General features: G+C 36.7%; 1 pseudogene; it reads left to right on the forward strand.

The window, feature by feature from the left end:
- The window catches only part of LOC119542909, a 28,679-nt pseudogene extending 18,782 nt beyond the window's left edge, over positions 1–9,897 (forward strand).
- Positions 9,898–10,567: the final 670 nt, after the last annotated feature.

Raw genomic sequence — 10,567 nt, forward strand, 5'->3', positions numbered from 1 at the left:
TCTCTGCCTCCTCCTGTCACATGGCAAGTCCTTGAGCTCATTCTTTGTCTTCCTCTGACTTCTGGCTTTTTATAAGGCCTCCAGTAATACGGATTAAGGTGCACCCTGATTGATACCATACCTAAATAGAACTTCAAGGATCCTATTCACAAATGAGTCCACAAAGGAGTCAAACTGATAATACTTCTTCAGGATCCTATTTACAAATGGGTTTACACACATGGAACATATATTCAAAATAAGAACATGTCTTCTGAGGGAGGTTCATAATTCAGTCTACCACAGAAAGGAAGAAGTAAGACTATCTCTATATGTCAATGACATGATCTTGTATATAGAAAATACTAAGGAATATACAAACATGCACACGGTTAAATCTAATAAACAAGTTCTGCAAGATTGAAGGATACAATATTAACATATAAAAATCAATAGCATTTCTATGAACTTACAATGAACCATCCAAAAATGAAATTAAGATAACAAGTCCATTTACAATAGTATTAAGAAGTTGAATTACTTAAGAATAAATAAAGCAACAAAGGTGCAAAAAGTTTTCACTGAACAATACAAAGCATCACTGAAATAAATAAAAGAAGGCTTAAGTAAAGGAAGACACTCTGTATTTATAGTTTGGAAAACTTAATATTTTTAATGTTGCAATACTCCCCCAATTGTTCTCCAGATTCAATACAATCCCTATCAAAATCCTGGCTGTCTTTTTTTGTGTGTGCAGAAATTAGCATCTTTATCCTAAATTTCAAAGAGTCAAAGGACACTATCCTGAAAGTGAAATTAATGCCTCAGAATAAGAGAAAACATTTGCCTATCATATTTATATGAACTCTTATAAATCTTATAAATTAACAATAAAAAATAAATAACCCAATTAAAAAGTAGACAATATTTGAATAGACATTTATGTGAAGAAAATACACAAATGTCCATTAAGCACATGAAAAGATACTGAATATCATTATTCATTATGGAAATGCAAATCAAAACCCCAATAAAATACCATGTCACATCCTCCAAGACAGCTATAATCAAAAAAGCAGAAAATCACAAGTGTTAGCAAATATGTGGAGAAACTGGAATGCTCATGAATTACTGGTTGAGATGTAAAATGGCACAGCTGCTGTGGAAAACAGTTCAGCAATCCCTCAAAGGATTAAACATAGAATTACCATATGACTTTGTAATTCCAGTCATAGGTATATGTCCAAGAGAAGTTAAAGTATGTTCATAAAATAACTTACATATAAATGTTCATAACAGCATTATCTATAAGAGAGAAAAAGTGGAAACAACCAAAATGTCCATCAACTGATGAATGGATTAACAAGTATAGACTAAACATACAGTGGAATATTATTCTTTTATTTAAAAATAATAAAGTATTGCTATTTGCTACAGCATGGATGAACCTTGAAAACATTACACTAAGTGAAAGAAGTCAGCCCTAAAAGACCACATATTGTATGATTCTCAGAATTCAAACAGAATATAACGAAATGTCTGTAACAGTAAATGAATGGAGCTAGAAAGTAGATTAATGGTTGCAAGGGTGCTAATGGGTTTGGGATTTATTTTGAGCATGATGAAAATATTCTGGAATTAGTGGTAATTGTTGTTCAACCTTGTGAATATACTAAAAACCACTGAATTGTACACTTCAAAAGTTAACTTTATGGAATGTAAATCATAGCTCATTTTAAATGGTTATGTAAAAGATAATCCAACTGCTTGAACCCAATATGTTCATTATAGGAGTAACTTTCTTCTCCATTGCTCTCCTAAATCATTATTTGTGAATATTTACCATCTGGGATTAGCAGCCCACTTCTTAGTGTTTCACGTTAAACTTCAGAAATCTACTGTTCTATTTGATTTCTGAAAATTTCTTAGACTGGGAACCAAAGTCAAGTATCTTGTTCAGTCGAGGTCCACATGTCTTTTTCTGAGGTAAATGTAACTTTTCAGGCAGACTATTCACAACAGAAGATGTTTGGGAAGCATCTGGAGGGATGAATCTTCTCCCAGTTCTCTAATTCCTTGGACTCTATCTGTCTCCATTTTATTTATTGTTTCTTTGTTCAGACCAACCGTTTTTTTGTTTTGTTTTGTTTTGTTTTTTTGGTGTCAGATGGTTTGTTTCTTCAGTGCTAATGAATGAACACAAGAATATATGACTTTTGAATTGCCAGCTGCAGGAAGATATGTTTCTTAGAAGGCTCCTCTGTTTCCTCCTTTCTTCAAAGGAGCAGCACCTCCGCTGTTTTCAGGATTGTAGTGAAGTCTACCAGATCGGAAACTGACATATTGACTTTCTTTTTGTATCTCTAGCTAATTACTTTGTGCTTCTGAATTGGTTTAGTCTCCAAGATTAAAAATGGATGAGTGATTATATTTTAATAAATTTTATTTTTGTAGTGATTTAAAAATATATGATAAATCAACAATGTCTTCAGCATGACAAAGGGGGCTAATATAATAATATCTAAAGTGTAAATTTTTCTATATTAAAATTATGTGCTTCTATTCATCAAAAGACATCATCATAAGGATAAAAATCAGCTCAAAAAAATGGAGAAATGACATTTGAACTGGCCATGAATGAGAAATCAGATATAGATAAGTGAATTTAGGAAGAAAGGGTTATCAGCTAACAGGAAAGAAGCAGCACAGACATTAAGCTGAAACAGTACATTGTGTGTGCATAGATCAAAGGATATAGTTGAAACATAGTATGTAAAAATGTTAGTAAATGGGGATAAATTAAGAAGGCTAATCAGGAGCCAGATCATGAAGGAGCTTAAATGCCAGGGTAAAAAGTCTGACAAGTGAGGCAGGACAGAATAGGGACTCTTGGCAGGCCAGGGGCACCAGTAAGTTCAAATGGAAAGTCAGCATCAAGCCATAGCTGATAGCCAGATGGAGAGCAGGAAGGAGGGGCCGAGCAAAAGGAAAACCAAACCCTATCAGTTGACAGGCAATAGACAGGCTGAGGGACAAAGGAGGGGCTGGGTAGAAGGAGAGCCAGACCCTAGTTCCCAGAATCAGCTGAGATAGCCAGATGGAGGAAAAGGAGGGGTTAAGCCAGGGTGGGGGAGAATGGAAATTTCCACCCCCAATCCTGTTCTAAAGCATAGCAACAGGCTAACATGTAAAACCTGGGTGTAGCTCAACCAGGCACAGTCCCTCTCTTGTGGCCCATCCATGCTGACCTCTAAAGCATGTGTTCCTTCTTACCAAACTGCTATTTCCCGATGTGTGCCGGCTTTTCAAATAAACTTTACTGCTTGCTACTTTTCCTCTTGTCCCTGAATTCTTTCTTGAGACAAGAAAAACGAGCCTGCACTGGAGCTCATCTTGGGTGCCAAGTATGTGTTAGGCAAAAAGGAGCCTTTGATGTGTTTTAATTAGAGGAGTAATATCATCAGAACTCTTTAAAAAAGTTAATGTTGCTGCTGGGGTCAGATTCATAGGAGGAAGAGGCAGAACAAAAGGAAGGCCAGCTAAAATCTACCCCAAGATTCCTTGCAAAAAGCCAAGACAATTAAAAGAGCTATAGAAAATGTTAGGGGGGAAAAAGTCTCCAAACTGGGATAATCAGGGCCTGTTTTTAAGCAAGCAATTGTATTTAAATTTTATTTTAAAAGAGAAATAGGATCTGGGGTCTTAGCAGTGAGAGCCTCTGATCCATGGGTCACAATTATGATATCTGCAATAGAAATGAGGGAACAACTGCAAAAGATGTTGAAGAACAAGAATAAGTAGTGGGATGCAACAGATGGGGGAAACAAAAGATTTTTTTTTTTACATTTTTTTTTTTTTACATTTTATTTTGAAATAAATTCAAAGTTATAGGAACAGTTGCAAAAACAGTACAAACCCCCTACACAGAACTCCAGCATTCCCTGTCTGCTCCCCGATACCCCGATCCACTAACTTTAACATGTTGTCACACCGCTATTTCTTTCCCTCCCTCCCTCCCTCTCTCCCTATCATCCATCATCTATTGCTCTGTCTTCTGAACATAAGAGAGCTACCTGCACACATCCTTGAACAAACACTAAAATTCACATATACAATTTCCATAAATAAGAACATTCTTTTATGCAATCCCATTAAGCACAGCTAAGACGTACAAGAGATTCAACAATGATACAAAGCTTACATTCTATATTTCCTTTTCTTTAAGTCTCAACTGTGTCCCTTTGAGTCTCCTGTCCTCCATCATCAGATCTCATCCAGGGTCATCCTTGGCATTCAATCGTCTTTTTTTTTTTTTTTTCTCAATTGTGGAAACACATATACAGTCTAAATCTTCCCATCCCACCCCCTCCCTAGCATTACATTAGTGAGATTAATCACATTTAGAATGTTGTAATGCTATCACCTTCCCACCATCCATTACTAGAAATTTCCCTTCACCCCAAACAGCAACCCTACACTCATTTCTTAACTCCCCATTGCCCCTTCCCCTATTTCTCTTAACCCATACTCTACTTTTCATCTCTATGGTCATATTCTCTGATAATTTCTTTGTGTTTACTGTGGGGCTTAAAATTAAACTCTTAAATCCATAACAATCTTGTTTTTCTTTGATACCAACTTAATTTCAATAGGACACATAAACTATGTACCTATACTCCTCCATTCCCCCACCTTTATATAGTTCTTGTCAAAAAATTACATATTTTACATTGAGTTCAAAACCACTGATTTGTCACTACAGTTTGTGTATTTTATATCATGTAGGAAGTAAATAGTGGAGTTACAACTCAAAAATTATTGACTTCTATTTGTATACCATTGTGGTCAGAGATTGTGCTTTGAATATGTTCAATTTTTTTTGTTTGTTTGTTTGTTTTTAATTTATTGAGGCTTGTTTTATGTCCCAGTATATGGTCCATTCTGGAGAAAGATCTGTGATCAGTAGAGAAAAATGAGTGTCCTGGTGATTTGGGATGTAAGGTTCTATACATGTCTGTTAAAATTCTCTATATCTCTTTCTCTTTTCTTTGTTTCTCTGTTGGTAGGGCTCCCTTCAGTACCTGAAGTAGGGCAGGTCTTTTATTGGCAAACTCTCTCAGCATTTGTTTGTCTGCGAAAAATTTAAGCTCTCCCTCAAATTTGAAGGAGAGTTTTGCTGGATAAAATATTCTTGGTTGGAAATTTTTCTCTCTCAGAATTTTAAATACATCATGCCACTGCCTTCTCACCTCTATGGTGGCCACTGAGTAGTCACAACTTAGTCTTATGTTGTTTCCTTTGTATGTGGTGAATTGCTTTTCTTTTGCTGCTTTCAGAACTTGCTCCTTCTCTTCAGTATTTGACAGTCTGATCAGAATATGTCTCGGAGTGGGTTTATTTGGATTTATTCTATTTGGAGTTCACTGGGCATTTATGCTTTGTGTATTTATATCATGTAGAAGGCTTGGGAAGTTTTCCCCAACAATTTCTTTGAATACTCTTTCTAGATCTTTACCCTTTTCTTCCCCTTCTGGGACACTAATGAGTCTTAAATTTGGATGTTTATTTTATCTATCATATCCCTGAAATCCATTTCGATTTTTTCGATTTTTTCGTCCATTCTTTCTTTTGTTCTTTCATTTTCTGTTCTGTTGATCTCTATGACACTGAGTTGTTGTTCAACTTCCTCTAATCTTGTATTATGAGTATCCAGAGTCTTTTTAATTTGGCCAGCAGTTTCTTTTATTTCCATAAGATCTTCTATTTTTTATTTAATCTTGTGATTTCTTCTTTATGCTCTTCTAGGGTCTTCTTTATGTCCCTTTTATCTTGCTCCATGGTCTTCTTCATGTCTTTTATATCCTGTGCCATGTTTTCATTCCTTGATTGTAATTGTTTGATTAATTGTGCCAAGTACTGTGTCTCTTCTGATATTTTGATTTGGGTGTTTTGGATCGGGTTCTCCATATCGTCTAGTTTTATCATATGCATTAAGATTTTCTGTTGTTTTTGGCCTCTTGGCATTTTCTTTGCTTGATAGGGTTCTTTCAAGTTGTAAAAAAAAAAAAAATACCAACCTAATTTTTCAGAAATACAAGTTGGTGGCGTACACTTTCTCCAACTAACCAGCAGATGGTGTCTGCAAGTCACCTATACCCCTCAAGTAAGTTCTCCCCAACTCTGTCTCTGTGGTGTGTGGGGAAATGATTTTTGTGGGGTTCAGTTGGTGAACTCAGTTTGGGTTTGTTGTTGGAGCTGTCCGCCCCGAATGTGGGGCGTGGGTCTGAGTGGCTAGGCAGGCAGAGCAGCTTTAATATTCAAACCTCCCAGGTGTCCCTGGAGATTCAAGGCTGTTGCAAGAGTCTAAGCCTTCATTTCTGTTTTGCCCCAGATTTTCTCTGTCGCTGACCCACAAACCACCGGCATTGATGTAGCGTCCCTGAGTTTTCCAAGTGGGCCCCCCTTCTCAGCTGTGATCTTCCAGGACCTCTGCTGAGGGAAGGCTGTGCTACATCACTAGTGCACGTCATCCCTCAAGGGAAGCCCCAGGCTGCTGAGCCGTGCAGGGGCGCTCTCTGCCTGATGCAAAGATTAGCCTATAATTCTTGACTGGTGTTAAGTTCTGAATGAAAGGCAGGTAGTAGAGCTGGGACCCACCCCTTTCCTCTTAGAGAAGATGGATGCCTTAGGGGGAGGGCATTAGCATTTCAATGGTCTCTCTCTGCCTGTGCCACACCCCTGTCTGGGTCACAGAACTGGGAATTGAAAACAGCCGAGGCTTTCTCCACTGAGTCAAAAAAGGAACAGAGCTAGTCCGAGGCGACCCTCCGGCTCTCCCAGGTCAGTCATCATCCAAAGCCTCTGTCTACTTGTTGAGGATTCGCACCTCGTAATGAGCAGTTCACACTCACTAAGTAAAACCCCAGTTGGAGCTCAGCTGAGCTATATTCGCTTGCTGGGAGAAAGCTTCTCTCTGGCACCATGAGGCTTTGTAGCTCGGGCTGTGGGGGAGGAGTCTCCTGATTTGGATCCACGGTTCTTACTTACAGATTTTACGCTGTGATCTCGGGCAATCCTCCCAATTTAGGTTAGTGTATGATGAGTGGACAGTCACGTTTGTCCCCCTGCAGTTATTCCAGATTATTTACTAGTTGTTTCTGGTTTTTTTTTTTCAGTTGTTCCAGGGGGACTACTTAGCTTCCACTCCTCTCTATGCCACCATCTTGGATCCTTCGACACAAAATATTTCAAGCCTGAGGCTCTGGAAGGTACTGGGGCCACCAAAACAAAGAGGGAGCACAGTGGAAAAAGAGGGAAAATTCAATTGCTTTTGATTATTTTGGGTTTGAGTACTGGAAAGCAGTGGGAAATGAGGACTTGTACTCCTGGAAACTAGCCAGGACTGAGGATTCAGTTTGGAATCCATGTACAGAGAAGTAATTATTAAACAAAGTAATTATTAAAATTATTATTAAAGCTAGCTCAATAATAAAGCATATTTTAAATGCATATTATGTCATTAATTAGTAGTGGTATCTATCAATGACAGCCAAATATCTTCATATTTAAATCTCTGATGCTTAAACTCAACAACATTCAAAGTATCATGGCCCAAGAATGCTGTCAACAAATTTGAGAATATCACAATAATCATAAAATTTTCCTCATAAAATGCAACAACCAAACTAAATATTTAAGCTGAATATTTAAGCTACCCACATCTTTACCCATGAATATTTGATTATTTTGACTACTTAACTAAGCAATTTTGCAATTAACTTTATCTTGTTACCAAGAACATTTTATTTGGATTGTTCAATAACATGCTTTCAAAGTACTTTTAATATTCCATTACTAATTTATCTGAAAGTTGATTTTATGTAGAATGTTCTTCCTGGCTAAGTGAGCCCTGCCCACAAGTATCATGCCATTCATTCAGAGACATGTCTTAACAAATCACAAATTACTGCATAACACAGATCCATGGTCATTATAGGAGTGGGGGGAGAGGGTCATTGATATTAAATTTGTCAGTCCCGAAGATCATTACATACCTTACAGACCTTATAATAAGTTCTCCATATGCTATTATTTTTTCACTTTAATATGGCTAGATCATCTGTCATATTTCTCATATGACTATTTTTCACTCTGGAAAAGTGTTAGGGCCCAGCAATAAAATTCAGTAGATTAACTGATTTGGTAATTCAAAACTTAATTAGTGAATGTTTATTGAGTTTCAGGTATATAATGAATGGGGGAAACAACAAGAATAATAAAATGTGTATCTTTTCTCAAAGTGCTGAAAATCTAGAAGGAATGGTTGCATTGTGGCATGGTCTTTGGACTCAGTTTGACCCGAGTTTGAATCCTCACTCTTAAATTTGCTGATTATAAGACCATGAGCAAATAATATAGCTTCTTAAAGCCAGGTTTTCATGTATAAAACGCTGGTCAAAATGTAGTTATTGTCTAGTCATCTATCAAGTTTTAGCCCAGAAAAGAGGAAGTGTCAGCAACCTCAAGAGGTCACACCCAGAGGGAGAAATCTTGTAGAAATCAGTGATTATACAGAACTTCTAAATGACAGAGGGCTGTGGTCTGTTCTCTAAAATTTTTCAATTAATTTAGATTAAATTCCTTGGATGTTTTTAGGGGTAGTGGCGGCTGCTGTTTAGACAGTTGTGTGCAATGCGTTGGGCTGGATGCTGAGGAAACCAAATCTCATGTGGAAATCCAAGTAAGCCACCGGTTGTAAGCTAACAACTTCCGCTCTTGTAAATATCTGGCATTTCTGAATTGCGAGTCTTACTAGAATTTCACAGGTTTTTAGGATCTCTCCTCAGTTATCTCCCTCTGCATATTCGAGGTTTCAATTTCCTCTACGTTGCTTCTTCAATTGCCACGTCTTCTTCTACTATCCATCTTCCAGGAATTTGCTGAATTTTTTCATCATCTATAGAACCCCAATCCTTTTTGTTTTGTTTTGTTATTGTTTTGGATTTAGACAATTTTATTCCTTTAATTCAGTTCTAGTGGTGTATTAGAAGAAACAGGAGATAAAAATCTGTGCTTAAGATGTATTCAGTGGGAAATTTCTGTAAACCTCATTAAAAATTCGGTTTATTTTCCTTTATGGTATACACTTGAATTATTTCTGTTTCTTCGATATGATTGTGCAGTTTGGAAGTCCTCTGCCTGATCCATGCTTTCCTCAGTTTAATCTTAGTAAAATAGAGCACATGCAAGAAAGAATAACTTTCTAGGGAACTTTTAAAGTATTACCTAAGTAAACACAATCCATTTCAAAATAAGGATAAGAAAATCAGTCCTTTTCCATAACATCCATAATTAAATCCCTCCTTCTCCCCTTACCTAATTACTGTTCATCATTGAAAGAAATGCTGGATGGTCAGAGTTTCTTCCAGAGAATATATGCTTGAGCTAAAAGAGGAAGTGGCTGACAGAAGAAGAAAGTCCTGGGTTATCTCCTGTGGTATTAAAAATTAACGTTATTCCAAATTTAGGCAGAAAACTAACTTAAAAGCAAGAACTCACTGCATGGAGTAGTTTTCTTCTGTATTTCCTGCAAGTATTCAAAAGTGTGTTACTGGGGCAGCAAGATGGTGTCTTCCAGCACTGTTATTCAGGTAGTCAAGCCACACACTCCATTAATAAGATTCCCTGACAGAAGAGACAAGCCTACCTCAATGTGTCAGAAACTTTGCGATCAGCAGAATACCGGCTCACTCTTCTGCAATTTCCCAGCACTCCATGGCAAGTAAATCACCAGTTTTGCTGATGCATCGGGGTCCTCCAGATACTGCAGATATCATAAAATCATTACCTCAAAAGAACAGAAGGAAACCTATGTCTCAAGAAGAAATAGAATTTATCCAACATGGAGGTCCAGAATAATCACTGGCAAGGCTGCTGTTTATCCTCAGACAAAAGAATTATCTTTATGATAAAGGGACTTCCAAATGACAAATGAACTATTGTACATTAAAGAACTTTAATAAAACATTCTGTTAAAAAATGAAAGAAAATATAGATGGACACTTGTATCTCCTAATTTATGTATTGGCTTCTCCAAGAAGCTGGTCAGCTTTTCCACCAGCTTATATAAGTATTTATAAGCTTTATAATTATTAAAGTATGCATTTTTAAATGCTAGCTCATTAATTAACTCTTATCAAGTTTTACCACTGTTGAACTATTGAAAGCACACAATGTCGGGAAAAATATCATAGGCTTCCCCTAATTTTGCTTTTCTTCCAGGTGTTGTTTAGAGATGAAAATAATTTATCAGGCAGAATTGCAGCTGCTTAGGATCAGTGAAATAATGACTCCATTATTTGTTCTTAATTCTTTAATGTTTTTACATTGAAAAGGTTACTGGAGTATAACTGGCTTAATAAGCATATAATACTCTAAAGGATAAAAAAAAAAAACAGCCAAGGTGAAACAGGTGACTTTGTGGTATTGAGACAGGGGAGATAACACAAATGATTATCATCTGCAATCTATATTCAGAAAAAAATGTGAAAGAGTATGAAACGGAAAATAAATAAAGAGTTTCAAAATG

This window comes from Choloepus didactylus, chromosome 8 (assembly GCF_015220235.1).
Source record: "Choloepus didactylus isolate mChoDid1 chromosome 8, mChoDid1.pri, whole genome shotgun sequence".
In the NCBI taxonomy this organism is placed as follows: Eukaryota; Metazoa; Chordata; class Mammalia; order Pilosa; family Megalonychidae; genus Choloepus; species Choloepus didactylus.